We start from the raw sequence: 13,230 nt of genomic DNA, 5'->3' as shown, positions 1-13,230 counted from the left end.
TTCTCCGTATTTATAGGTCTGGTTTGTAAGCAGCCTTTTTTTTAATGCAAATATTTCTGGGGGCACCTGGGTGGCTCATTCAGTTAAGCTTCCGATTCTTGACTTTTGATCTCCCCTCAGGTCACGATTTCACAGTTCATAAGACAGAGCTCATTATCAGGCTCTCTGCTGACAGCTCAGAGCCTGCTTGGGATTCTCTCTCCCTCTCTCTCTCTGCCCCTTCCCTGCTTGCCTTCTTTCTCTCTCTCTCAAAATAAATAAACTTAAAAAAAATGTAATGCAAATATCTCTGAATTCCATAGAGACTGTATAATAAATCAATGGTTTTCAAAGTGTGTCTCTCAAACCAGCAGCATGAAGGTCACCTAGGGACTTACTAGAAATGAAAATTCTCAGGGCATCTGGGCCGCTCAGTTGGTTAAACGTCCAACTTTGGCTTATGTCATGATTTCACGGTTTGTGAGTTCGAGTCCCACATCGGGCTCTGTGCTGACAGCTTAGAGCCTGGAGCCTGTTCGGATTCTGTCTTCCTCTCTCTGCCCTCCCTCCCTTGCTCATGCTCACTCTCTCTCTCTCTCAAAAATAAATAAACATTAAATAAATAAATAAGCATGTAAAAAATTTTTAAAAGAAATGAAAATTCTAGAGTCTATCCCAGACCTACTGAATCAGAAACCCTGGGGGTGAGGGCCCAGTGATCTGTGTTTTAACAAGCCCACCAAGTGATTCTGATGCATGCCTAAGTTTGAGAAACACTGTTTTATACTATTGGTTATTGTTTTCTTCCTCCTCCTCCTCTTCTCCTCCTCCTCCTCCTCCTCCCTCCCCCTTTCCTCCTTCTCACCACCCTTCCTCCTCCTCCTCCTTCTCCTTTTCCTTCTTCTGATTTTTATTTATTTTTAATAAAAAATTGCATATATTTAAGTTACACAACATGATGTTTTGATGTACATATACATAGTAAAATGATTACTACAGTCAAGCTAATTAACATATCACTCTCATATAGTTACCATTTTACGTGTGTATGGTGAGAGCACATGAAATCTGCTCTCTTAGCAAATTTCCAGTTACAATACAATATTCTTAACTATAGTCATTGTACTTTACATTAGATCTCTAGACTCATTCAGCCTACAGAACTGCAATTTTGTACCCTCTGATCAACATTTCTCCATTTCCCCTGTCCCTGTCCCTGTCCCTGTCCCAGGTTCATCCATGTTGTGGCGAATGATGGAAACTCCTTCTTTTTAAAGACTACATTATATTTTATACTTTTGGCTCTTCTCATGAAATAAGATATTTCATTTCAGAGGTGCCCAATCTAAATGTGGTTCAAGGAGTTTGTTATAAATCCAGATAGATTCCCAGTCCCCATCATTGGATATTCCAATTCACAGTAGATCTAGAGTAGGATCCAGAAATCTGTTTTTAACAAGCATCTCAAGTGATTCTGTGTAATGATACAAAGACCATATTTTCCACATCACTGATACAGTATGTTAGACTTCAGTGGGGAGCCACAAGATGGGAAGCATTTATGATAGCATGAAGGTCCTGGATTCTTGCAAGAAGGGGGCAGAAAGGGAAGTTGGCACTGGCCAAATATACATTTTTCTTATTTTAAATGGTTTGCCTAGAGTTGGCTCCGTCTCATAAAAGCAGAAAAACTCTACTTCCTTCTCATCTCTACTTCCTTCTTATCTCCTCTCATGGCCCCTTATCTTCAAACCCCAGAAATCAAGTTGGAGTTATTAAAAAAGTCATTATAGTTTAATTGAGCTTTTGTTGGGCACCTAGAGAAACTAACCATCATATATGATCTTTTTAATAGGAATGTGTTCTGATTTACAAATATTAAAATGTTTATTTTTGAGAGAGAGACAGAACATGAGCGGGGAAGGGGCAGAGAGAGAGAGGGAGACACAGAATCTGAAGCAAGGCCCAGGCTCTGAGCTGTCAGCGAGAGTCCAACGTGGGGCTCAAACCCACAAGGTGTGAGATCATGGCCTGAGCCGAAGTCGGCCGCCCAACCAACTGAGCCACCCAGGCACCCCTGATTTATAAATATTTAAAAGAAACTTCTGGAACACAATCCATTTATAAGTTGGGTATTGGCTGACTCATTTAATATTTCATAATTTTGTCCTGAACTTACAGATATTGGAAATAGTGACTAGAAAAGTTTTACAGAGAATGAGTTCCAAATTAACATTTAATTTGATTTGAACTTTAGAACACATAATTACTGATTTATACAGCCCGAAGTTTACCAAGTAGTAGTCTTTTTATTGCTTGCTGCATCCCACAATATACAATAAAAAGCACCCACATACATTAATGTATTCATTACCTATGTTAGTGTTGTATACATCACACATACATAGTATATTATATAATTGTCCCATATAATATGCATATATTGTTACCTGTACTTTACATAACACAGTATAATGCCATATATATGTGTATATATGTGTATAATCAATTTAGGAACAAACGGTATAATGAGGTGTTATGTGGCAAGACACCGTTTTTATCACTTTCACACCAAAGAGATTAGAAAGATGTGAACATTGGATCTCATTATTCATACCACTCATTCAAAACAATATTTTGAAAGAATATCTGGCATAATTTTCATAACATATCTTACAGACTTTCCCCCAGAATATTCCAAAACTTGAATGTTAAAGTAATGTATGGCCAAATGTGGCCTGTGGATTCCAAAGTGGATCGGATGGGAGAGTGGACCAAGTTAAAGCCACTCCCTCACCTACCCTGCAAAAACTAATTCAAAGCAACCTCGTCTCCAATGAGGACAATCATTTTCTTAATGTTTGTTTATTTTTGAGAGAAAGAGAGCAAGCACACATGCAGGGGAGGGGCAGAAAGAGAGGGAGATGCAGAAACCAAAGCAGGCTCCAGACCCTGAGCTGTCAGCACAGAGCCCAACCACAGGGCTTGAACTCACAACTGTGAGATCATGACCTGAGCCGAAGTCCGATGCTTAACCAGCTGAGCCACCCAAATGTCCCAGGAAGGACAATCATTTTAATCTAAAACGGTAACCCAAAATTATTAGCCTAAAATACTTCTTTGTGGCCCTTATGGAACTCCGTTTTTACCTCTTCCCATAAGCTTGCTTCCCTCCACACCTCCTGGAGGAGGCAGACAAGTAAAGAGCTCTCCATTAACTGAGCTGGATTTTCCCTGTTTAAGAAGTTGGGTGTGACTCAGTAGGAGGAAAGCCTGTATTCCTGATTCCACCTGGCCAAGCCAACCTATCCTCCCCATGGAATGCTCTGGCAACCCCTTTCCTCTTGGACTGCATCCAGCTAACACCCCCATGTTAGAAACAACTGCTGGTTTACGCTGATCACACCCCTTAGCATTCCCAACCTAGGTTCTGTTCTGAGTGTTAAGGGTCCCCAAGTGGATATTTTAAAATGGAATCTGCTTTTTTTCCCTTGGTCTTTTGAAACATCCATAAACACCTAATAACTTTTCTTACCAGAAATACTGCAGCAATTGTAAAAAACTCTAATGCAATTCAGTACTTTGGGGCCTCCCTCTCCTGCCTCCATTCCACCCTTTCAAAAAAAGTCCTTCTATAGCCAAAGCCATTACAAAAGTTTGCCAGGCCAACCAAAAATCACAAAACAAAACAAAAAACCCAGAGCATGTAGGTAGTAAATACCATATTTCTCAAATGCTCCAGGAAAGCCTCGATAACTTTTAGTGAAAGAAAAAGCATTCCCTTTAAGATGGGGGAGGAATAGCACTTCAGAAATGAAATAGATATTTTTATTTAGAAAGTAAATGCACCTAGGAATTAAAAGCTCTAGAAGGCCTAAGAGGGTAAAGCCTAAAAACTCAGCTTTTCAGCACAAGCCAAAAATGATAGGAGACTCTTACCTGCCTCTAAGAGTGATGCGTGTTCTTGCTACAGAGCAGCAGCACCACCTCGTGTGCAAAAGCTTCTTGTTTTCTTTTGTTTCCTAAAGAACTAACTAGAAACCTACAGCCAGTCTGTACTCTGAATCACAGAGTCTTCACCAGTTTTCAAGAGAGGCTGTAGATGGAGAAAGACCATCCCTGACTTTCTCTGACAAGGAAAAAATAGTGGAAATTTGCTTTAGGCATCATCTCCAGCACAGCCCTTGTGTTGGATTTTTTTTTTTTTATCACCTGACACCCTTTTGACTGTGAGCTCCTGAGAGAAAAGACTGTTGTCCACCTCTGTGTTCCCACGGTATCCTAGCGTTTAGCCCAGGCGTTAGCACATGGCAGAGACTCAACAAATGTCTGACAAACGAAAGGATTCTACTGAAATTTTTAGATGGGACAACAAATCAGCTGGAACATCATTACTAAATGTTTCCACCACCTAGCTCTCCAGGTTGAATTGCAAAACTCACCATTAGAATTTGATCAAATACAAAAAATGAAACCAACTTTGAAATACAAAGATGTACTGATGTGACTGGAAATTTCAATGGTGGAAAATTGATTCCCAATTGACTTATGTGAAGAATAAATTATGATATAAAAGGTAATTTCTTAAATAGGTAATCTAAGCTCTAACACTCAAACAGATACACCAGAATCATCCCACAAATCCTCATGAACCCAATTACATTTCTAATTACAGTTAGAGGTATTTGGGGAAATCTTACAGTGATAAAACAATCTGAGAGCACTCATGCCTACCCAATTTCTTTCTAGGAGTCATAAATGTTCCAACACTGAGAAAGTAAATAAAACTGGTTTATTAAAAGTCACCCAGTGCATAGTTTTGCCTGATACAACAAAGAAATTACAGCCAATTCACACACACCCTTCATCTGTCAAGAACCACAGCAGTGAATTCAGCAAGCCAAAAAAACTAACAAAATTACACAGGCCTTAGCTTCCAAGAACAGTCTCGCCATCCAAAACTCTTACAAATTCCAAGGCCAGAGAACAGTGTGACTAATTCTAACTAAAATAAAAACCAGCTGCCCAAAGCACTATAGTAACTATATATAAAAACTTAAGAACAATGCTCTGTGATTTAAGTAAGGATAAAGAAAGGTACAAGGCATAATTGTAGTGAAGACAGATAAGTTTGAGAGTACCTCCAGTTTGGTTTTGATTCTCAAAAGTTCTGTTTTAACATTAGGTCAAAGGGAATATTCTCTGATGTACTGATTTCTAACCCAAAACCTTCAAAGGTGATAATCATTTTTAATGGGATTCAATGATAAAAATCATGTAGATGACATCATTACAAAGCCCTAATTACTGAAACAACACCACCAATTTCCTGGAAACAAGATTTATTTATTTCATCATGAATGAAAATCATAATCTTCATCTGTTTAACATACTTTTAGTCCATAAAGTATATGAGATTTATATAGTGGCCCTTTGTGCTTCTATAATTATCATTTTTCTGTTGAAGGTGCCAATCAAATCTTAAAAAATAGATGACTTTTGGAATTTTACAAGGAAGAAAATTTTTAAAAAGGTAGGCTTAAAAAGTAGTAGTATCTTAAAACTTAATACTTTTTGTAAGTGGGCATTTATACAATTCATGTTAAAATCATTCACAATGAGATACCACAATGAAGGAAGGTTGTACTAAGATACCTGGTGATACAGCAACCTCAAATAAGTACTTGGAGCTCCAACATGTATTGTGATGAAACACAAGCTGTGATGAAACTTTGTGTCTATTTTCTTTGAATATTTGAAAATTGAAGGCACTCTAGAAATTCTGAGGTGCTCCATAGACATTTTTTTTTTTTCATAGCAGCCCTGGGAAGTAAATTGAAATAACTAACTCTCTCCCTTTCCCAGATGAGGAAATCAAGACTCAAGGAATTTAGAAAACCTAATCAGGATCACACTAGGCAGGACTGAAATTGGCATATTTGGAGCCTGTGTTTCAGTCAAGTTGAAGGTCTCCTGTATATCTAACACTCTGCTGGGCACTGTGATATGAGAACAAAATATAAGATTCAGTTCCTGCCCACAAGAATTAGAATCTAGTTAGGAAGAAGAGATACACCTATGAAACACTTCTGAGCAAGAGATCATGATAGACACTTTCAAAGTACTTCCAACATTGCAGGTCTCTGCAGGTATACCTACACTTTGTCACCACCATCAGGATTAGTCAGAACTGATTATCTGGATGAAATAGCCCACCAGAAAACTGAGGGATTTACATTGTTCCTAATCAAACCATCTGAAGAGAAAAGTAATTCCACCAGCACTCAGTCAGTTTCGGGGACTAAGGATATCCTCTAGCTCCATGGTTGCTAAATGTTGGTGTACATAAAAAACTATAAGGGCTTTTATTCACTAAAGAAAATGTAACTAACATCTATTAACAGCTTACTGTGGGCCAGACCTTGTGATAAGCACTCTATACATATTATCTCACTTAATCCTTGTTAACAGACAAGAGAGTGAAACAGAGTTAACTTACCTAAAGTCACACTGCTAGGACTAGAAGTTGAATCATCAGACCCCAGAGTCCATGCTCATAGTCCATGCTCTACCCTGGCTGTACACTTCCATCACTTAGGAAGCTTTGGGGAAAAAAAAAAAAAACAAAAGCTGTGCTGGATCCTCCACCAAACCCAAAGAATCTGAATCTCTGGGAATAAAGTCAGAGCACTGGTTATTTTTTCTTAAGTCTTGCCCAGGTACTTCTAATGTGCAGCCAGTGTTGAAACCATAGCTATTTCATGCACCCAGAGACTCTGGGATGGGGCCTGCCATCTTTAGCTTCAACAATCAGCCTAGACAATTCCAATACAGGTGGTACACAGTCACAGTCTGAGAAAAACTAGTCTAGGATAGTGGTTCTCCAACTATAGCATCCATCCAAATTACCTCAAGGGCTTATTGACACAGTTTACTGGGCCCTACCTCCAGCGTTTCTGATTCAGGTAGTGTGGGATGAGGCCTAAGCACCTGCATTTCTAACAAATTTCCAGGTGATACTGGTGTAGGGATACCACACTTTAAGAATCACTTTGATCTTGTGAAAATCACAGAGGGAAAAGACAAGTAGATAGTCATTTGAGAAATTATGTACGTGTGTATTTTTTCCGTAGGACTCTGTTCATTCTTTCTTTTGGTAAATGTTTGTAAGTTTCCACAATGTGTCAAACACTGTGCTAGATTCTGGGACCTGAACAGGTATCTTGCTATCAAGGAGTTTATAATCTAGAATCACAATTACATGCTGTGACTGAAGAACATAAGGGTCCATGGGAACTCAAAGAAGGGAGTGCTCAATTCTGCACAAGAATAGGGAGAGGTTAGAACTAAAGAAAACTTACTTCACAGTGGCAGTAATGGTTGGGTTCAATGTTGAAAGTGAAGTAGGAGCTGCCTGGATTGACAGGATGGAGAAGGGAATTCCAGGTGGCTTTGAAAATTTCAAGCCATACTGAAGCTGGTGCATGATGTCCAAAGTAGGCATGGTAAAAATTAAGCCTGAGCAAAGAACTAACCTTGGAGGAGGATGAAAGGAGCTTAGGCTTTATCATGCAGACATTGGGGGAATCCTTGCATGGCTTTAAGATGAAGAGTAACACAGTAAGATTTTCATTTTAAAATACATTGTAGTATAGAAAATAGAGAAATGAAGACATGATCTGAGTCAGGGAGACAAGTTAAGGACAATCCAGGCAAGAGAAGATTAGAGTGTGAACTAAGGCAGTAGCAGTAGCTGTGAAGAAAAAAGAATGGACATCTTAGATTTTGTGGAGGTAAAATCAACAACAAATAGTACTCATGGCCTACAATGACTCTCAAATTTCTGGCTTAGGTGACTGGTGGACCATGTAGCTATCATATAGAGAAAAAACAAGAGGAAGAGTGAGTTTGGTGAGAAACAACAATAGTTAACAAATATGAGGTGATATATGTCAAGCACTGTGCCAAGTGTCTTACATGCTTTATCTCATTGAATCTACAAAAAACCTTGAGCAGTAAATATGATTATTTTCATTTTTAGATAAGAAAACTTAGATCGAGAGAAGTAAAGTAATTTGCCCAGGTGATATGGAGAGTAAGTGGTAGAGCTGAGCTTTGAAGCTAGGTCCATTTAGCTGCACCAGGGGTTAGCAGACCTTTTTCTGCAAAGGGCCAAATACTAAATTATTTTAGGCATCGTGAACCATATGATCTCTGCTGCAACTACTCATCTCTGCCATTGTAGTGGAAAGCTATAACCAAACATAAACAATGACATAAACAAATGGGTAACACTGTTTTACAAAAAAACTTTCCTTATAAACACTGAACTATAAATTTTATATAATTTCCATGTTTTCTGAAATATTATTATTTTGAGTTTTCCAACCATTTAAAAATGTAAAAACCATTCATTTTCCTTGGGCGATATAAAAATAGTCAGCAGGCCATATTTGGCCCTTTGGTCTTCATTTAAAAACTCTGGAGCTACTACTTCTGAAAAAGATTACTTTCCATTTTGGACTGCTGAGTTCAGAATGCCTGTGGAATGTTTGGGTAGAAATGTACTATTGGAAGCTGTGAAAATAGATCTAGATTCCAGAAGAGATCTGGACTAGAGACCTGAATTTGTGAATCACTCACATACAGGTGGCTAAACACAGAAGTTAAAAGATTGGATCGATTTACCCAGGGGAGAGCAAGTAGGGTGAGAAAGGACAGAACACAAATATGGGTGACACCAAAAACAAGAACATAGGAGAGTTAGGAAATGCAGAAGAGGAGACTAAGAAGAATCAGAGAAATAAGAGAAGAACTGGAAGAGAGTTTTGTCACAAAAGCCAAAGAGAATCAAAAAAGGAGTGGGAGTGGTCAGCCAGAGTCAGTGCAGCTGAGAGGTTAAAAAAAAGACCTCAGAACCATGAAGATTGCAAAGCATGTGGCAATTAATAGGTCAATGGTTGCCTTTGCCAAAGCAGTTTCAGGGAGGTTTTATTCTCCCTTTCATTGCAGTAGATTCTAAAGCAAATGTAAGATAAGAAAGGGAGAAAACAGGTGTAGTTTATTTTTTGAGAAAGTTGGTAGTAGCAAATGAAAGATATCAATAAGGAGGTAATTAGGGAGACAACTAGCTATCAGGATCCCAGGAAAGGGCATTTCTAAGGCAGCTCCTTCCTGTCCATTCCCACAAAGCATCTGTCTCTCTTGAGTCACAATGTGCTGGGACCTTCAGACAAGTAACTGAGTATAAGTGAAGCAGTAGCCATTCAGTCTTCCAGGGGAGTGACGTGATGTGGGGCTTCTTTACCTGTGAACCAGACTCAGGGGTGAAGACCAGAGGCAGTGGATACTGGGAAGAGCTTGTCATTTAGCAAACTATGGCTCTTGGGATAGCCTACCTTAACCCCACATGTAAGTATGCTGATCTTCCTGACTCCCAAAATCCAGGAGAGAGCCAATGGCAAGGCTAATCTTCCCTTAATTCCAAGCTAGAAAGGTAGAGAGCAGATGACCTTCTCCAGGTACCTAGGAGGGACTGGTTGCTGGGCCAAAGATCCACTTGCCTTGTACTTCCTGCATTTAAGAATGGCAACCAGGTGTATAAACCCAAGAGATAAATAATGAGCCCAAGAGGAAAAAAGAAACACCTTACCTAAGGCAATCCAGCAACCAGAAATAAGCGAAATAGGTAGGATGATTCGAATGCAAGCCTAATGACATAGACCTGCTCCTGGAGAAAGCAGATGAACACTCAAATAATCAATAAGAGTACCTTCATAAAGTAACACCACCCTCTCTGAGACCAAATGAAAGAAAGTGAGAGAGAAGGCAGATATTGACTGACAAGGTTATAAACATGAGGTGAGACATTGAAGGAGCATGTCCCTAAATGACCTTAATTGTGTGTGCATATTGACTCATTTGCAGAGAGAAGACAGTGATGGGGTAGGACACACAAAAAGCTGCAGTACAATTACACAATTATGGTGATCGGACTTCTACAAATGCAGTGTCTCCAACCTCCAGTGAGTCTTCATATGATTTTTCACCAGCAGTACTTAACAGCAAGCATATTGCTATAGAGAAGGTGAATGTATGGAATGGGATTTTCAGTTAGAAAAAAAGTGGGATTGGCAGTGAGAAAGGGTTAACAGTGCTGGGCCTATGGCTTCTAGACAAGTATTTTTCAAATCCTGGGTCACAATTCATCAGAGGATCATAAAACCAATTTAGTGGGTAATACCCATTTAAAAAAATGAAGCTAAATGGAATGGAAGAAAAAATACCAGAGTAAATCGTACTCTGTCTCAGAGTACTTTGTCTCAGTTAAGTACGTGCATATATGTATTGTATATTCAGTGATGATGTAAAAGGTAGTTTTCATAATGGGATATAGTGAAAAATTTGAAAACCACTGATCTTGTCTATACAAAAAAGGATGTTGTATTAGTCATCAGAGTTTCTGGCAAATATTCTGGTTTCCTTTCTGACAGGTACATGATAGAATTGTACTTCCCTGTACTCCTTGAAGTTAGCCATAGCCATTTAACTTGTTTTGACCATAAAAAAAGCGAGAAGAGATATGGGTTTGGATTTAAGAGCTAGTGTATTATTAGCCACATCTTTTTTGCCCTGTCCCTGCATTAGGCAATGTTCCAGATGTTGCCCCTCAATCAGCCTGCATCCCTGAATAAGGAGGCATGGAGCAGAGCCTCCAGCCAACCTACAACAGATGCATATTATAGGTAACAAATAAATCTTTGTTGTTAGAAACCATTAAGATTTGAGGCTTCACTACTGAAGGATAACTTAACCTATCCTACCTGATATAGAAGTCAAATCTAGAAGAAGATGATGATCCAAAAGAAAATGGAGGAATCAAGGAACATCTTGCACATTGGTACTCAATATGCCCTGATAGTCTATCAGAAAATAGATTGGCAAGTAATTGAGTGATAATAATAGATTCAACAATAGTGACTAGTATCTAGAAGGAAAATAGAATTGTTGGTAGAAGCCCTGAAGTGGGACTCAAGCTGCTCCTTGAAAAACGAATTGAACGGGCAGAGGAAAGTGGACCATTGAATGAGAGGGAAACAATGAGCCAAGGATAATGATAATGGCATTTAAAGCAGGGATGGGGGTGGGTATGGGCAGAGAAATGAGACACAGTACCACTGGAGCAGAGAGTACATGTTAGAAAATGCAACTGAAAAAGGAGGGTAGGATCCAATTTTGAACAGGTCTTCAAATTATACAGAAATATTTGTGATGAAATAAAAATAAGGTATGTAAGACCTTAGCACAATGTCTACTCATAACTAAGGACACGGCTTATATTTATTGCTGTTTTTGTTGACGTTGTTGTGCAAGGAAAGGCCATGAGAGATTTCTAAGAAGAGATTTGCCATGAAAGCAGTGCTTTGGGGCACCTGAGTGGCTCAGTTGTTTAAGCATCCGGCTTCGGCTCATTCACAAGTTCAGGTCCCATGTCGGGCTCTGTGCTGACAGTTCAGAGCCTGGAACCTTCTTTGGATTCTGTGTCTCCCTCTCTCTCTGCCCCTCCTCAGCTCGTACTCTGTCTCTCTCTCTCTGCCAAAAATAAATAAAACATTTTAAAGATTTAAAAAAAAAAGCAGTGCTTTAAACTAATCTTGCAGTTAGTTTTCACAGGACAGACTGAAGAAGAAACAAGTAAATATGACAAAATAAGTGAGGAGGCAGTGGTCCAGGGGTGAGGCAATGAGAGCAGAAGAAGGAAAAAACACATTCCACCATAACTACTATTTTTTTTGTCTATCAGCCACTTCTCCACATGACCACCAAGTGAACACTCATAAGAGCAAAATCTTTCCATGTTAAGAACCTGTAAAGATAGGGCTCAATAATCCTATAACACACTCAGATTATTATAGAAGTCTCTGGGGTGATTCAGAATTTTTGTGTTTTTATGAAAAGTGAGAGACCATTTATCCAACCCTTAGCTTGCTCTACTTAGACCCTGAAATCCCCAGTAGTATCCACAGTAATACCTTGGGGAGTATCCCCATTCCTCAAAAACCCTGCTTTTACAAACTCCACCCAATGCCATAGAATCTGCCTAGCATAGCAGGTGGAAATGAAGCCTGCAACTTCTGAGGAGAAGACAAAACCAGTTAGTCTCCTGGTAACATTCCCTCCCTCACTTAGATAGGGTTGCCTCCATTTCTGCCTAGGAGACAAGCATTCTGATGCTTCTGAAAACTTAGTGGCACCAAGGCCAAATGGCCTTCTTGGAAAAGTTTCTTAATTACTTAACCTCTACCAAGTAACTATATAGTGTTGCAAGTTAGAGCATGTAACTTATGAACAGTCTCTTTCGTTCTTGATGTACTGTTCATCAGGGTAATCTTGGGCAGCCTTTAAAGTATTCTATGTCTCAGTCTGCTGCTCCATATATCAGGAAAACAATCACATTCACCTCACAGGGAAGATGCAAATTTTAATTAACATTTGCAAAATACTTTGATATCATCTAATGAAAAGTGCCATACCTAAGCAAAATATAATTATAGGCAAGTTTGTCCCTATGATCCTTTGAGAGAAGAAAGCCATATAGAAGCAATAATTTGCATGTCTATCATTGTTGCTCACTCATTGATCAAATTCTTGACAAACACATATCACCATCCAACTCTCTGGTTAAGAAAGCGAGTCTTGAGGTACCTGGGTGGCTCAGTCAGTTAAATGTCTGACTCTTGATTTCAGCTCAGGTCATGATCTCACTGTTGTAAAATTGAGCCCCACGCTGTGCATGGAGCCTGTTTAAGATTCTCTCTGTCCTTCTCCCTCTGCCCTTCCCCCACTCATGCTCTCTTTCTCTTTCAAAAGAAAGAAGGAAAGGAAAGGAAAGGAAAGGAAAGGAAAGGAAAGGAAAGGAAAGGAAAGGAAAGGAAAGGAAAGGAAAGGAAAGGAAAAAAGAAAGAAAGAAGGAAAGAAAGAAAGAAAGAAAGAAAGAAAGAAAGAAAGAAAGAAAGAAAGAAAGAAAAGGATGGAAGGAAGGAAGGAAGGAAGAAAGAAATGAAGGAATAGGAAGAAAGAAGAAAAAAGTCTTTAATAACTAAAAATAAAACACATAAATTACCACATCACCTCTTACATCTTCAGCCAAGGACACATAGTCCTTTTCTACCAGACCAGCAAATCTGGGATCCAGTCCAGCTTACTAAAATACAGCAGAGGGGAAGAAAACTCTAGACCCAAAGTGGTAAA

The 13,230-nt window shown here is 39.1% G+C and overlaps 1 long non-coding RNA gene across 3 annotated transcripts in view; it reads left to right on the top strand.

The window, feature by feature from the left end:
• The window catches only part of LOC147579925 (uncharacterized), a 51,402-nt gene extending 40,647 nt beyond the window's left edge, over window positions 1–10,755 (top strand). For all 3 annotated transcript variants that reach the window (XR_015252330.1, XR_015252331.1, XR_015252329.1), the window contains exons 3-4: window positions 9,907–10,004; window positions 10,627–10,755. This is a non-coding gene — a long non-coding RNA (uncharacterized LOC147579925). The remainder of the gene's footprint in view (window positions 1–9,906; window positions 10,005–10,626) is intronic.
• Window positions 10,756–13,230: the final 2,475 nt, after the last annotated feature.

This window comes from Puma concolor, chromosome B3 (assembly GCF_028749965.1).
Source record: "Puma concolor isolate L17-30 chromosome B3, mPumCon1.1.hap2, whole genome shotgun sequence".
Taxonomy (NCBI): Eukaryota; Metazoa; Chordata; class Mammalia; order Carnivora; family Felidae; genus Puma; species Puma concolor.
Note: the sequence above shows the minus strand (reverse complement) of the source record. Positions and strands in the feature narration are given on the sequence as shown.